Raw genomic sequence first — 1,965 nt, 5'->3', positions numbered from 1 at the left:
TTTAAAAACTAAGCTTCTCGCCTGGTCCTCCATCCACATTAATTATGATTACTGGCTTGATTATTCCTTGATACCGAATAATCTCGAATTCAGGCGGCCCGCACACCCTTTTAGAATCGAGTCTATGAGAAAATGCTTTCGAAGAACAGTGCCTGAACGAACTGCTATGCATGATCAGAGCATCGTCAGCTTGTGTATTATCCTCGGGAACAAAAGAATGAATCATGAATTAATTCTACGAAAACACGCAAACCATCGGCTCTTATCAGGGTCATCAAAAGTTCACTAAAAAGTTGTTTAAAAAACACCCGAAGTGATAAACGAGCTAATTGAATAACATAATTTCGTAGTTCTACGTCAACAACATAACGCTCTACAATTTTTCGAAACGTCCAGCTTTTTGGACACGTCTCTTATTGAGAAATTCGAGTGATTTTTGATTGTATTGGCTACCTTCTAACCAAAGTTCTCACTTCTAAGTCGGGTTACGAGTACAATCATAAAATGTGGAATAAAGCACTTTCGGAACACTTAATGCAATGTCCACAAAGATTTTCCGAAACCGGAAAGTTTTTGGGCTTTCATAGTAGGTGTGCAAAAAAACAAAAAAAAATCCGTTTTGTTTCATTCTATGTTGAGAACTATACGTAAACAGTACAAGTTAAACTGTGTTTCTGCAAAATTACTTAAATTAACTCACAGTTTTAACAAATGCGGTTGACTGCTCGCTTGACAGAGCAATACTGAAATAAAAACCGCAAATATCATCTATTATATTCTCACTGGTTGCAAAAAGTGAGGAAGAGTTCGAAGAACAGTACCTTCCTGGAAGAACTGCAACATACATTGGACCGCAGTATTGAACTGCTTCAGCATGGCCAGCTTTATTTTGCATTCTACAATAACAGACAGAATAAGCTTATGTTTAGCAGCCATGACAAAATCACATTACAACACGTGCTTAATCATCTTGGCTCAAGAAATACACCTCTTTTGGTCCCAGAATCAAAGCTAGCTGTTCAAACATATAGGACGCGTGAATTTATTTTGGAACAAAAATGTAATTCTGTTACGTAACGATCACAGATATTCCCCTCCTTCCCCCCTATTTCATCTTAATTAACGCAATCGCGACCCCCCCTTCCCATCCTTCACGCGTTACGTAATTTTTGCACGAAGTTTAGGAGTTTTTTTCTTGAATTTTTACAATAAAAATCTAACTCAAAAACTATAAGACCTACAAAATTTTGGTCAAAAAAAGAATTGTAGGAAATGAAAATTTCAAGAAAATCGACATTTTTTTAAATACAATCACAAAAACAGTATTTTAAACATTGGAATTCATTTTGAGTAAATGATTAGACCCGCTTTTCTATGTTTGCATTAGGGTGATCCGAAAAATCAATTTTTCCCCTTTTTCCAAAAATGAGTATGGAATATTGTATTATGTAAGAAAAAATTAGCTTTCAAGAAAAAAATAGACGAATTTCATACCAACTCGTCTTAGGAGTTGGCAGCACCATCTTAGATAGTGCTGTGGGTGTAAGGCCATGGATCATTTAAGCAACTTTTCATACTTGAAATCATCGAAAAAAATTAGACTAGTGCCAACAAATTTTTCTTAGTATTTTACAAAAAATTATAACTTAAAAATTACAAAATTCTGTTCAAAGGATGAAATGTAGAAAATTGTTTAAATTTTCATTTTGAAAAACCCAAATTAAAAGTGCCCCTGATCCTAATCCGCTGGATTACTTAGTATGGCGCGTCATGAAGGTCACCCGAGTATAGCAAGCCTCTGACAAACATTTACCCGTAAGCGCGTGGAAGCCGTAGTTTCAAAAAGTGGAAACTCGAACATAATTTAGAACTCTCAGAACTATCCCCCCCCTTTGAAGAGAAAAACCGAAATTTTTTAGATGTTATCTAATTTTGACATTGCTCAATGATGCAAACCATATCACG

Source organism: Toxorhynchites rutilus, chromosome 1 (assembly GCF_029784135.1).
Source record: "Toxorhynchites rutilus septentrionalis strain SRP chromosome 1, ASM2978413v1, whole genome shotgun sequence".
Classification (NCBI taxonomy): domain Eukaryota; kingdom Metazoa; phylum Arthropoda; class Insecta; order Diptera; family Culicidae; genus Toxorhynchites; species Toxorhynchites rutilus.
Note: the sequence above shows the minus strand (reverse complement) of the source record.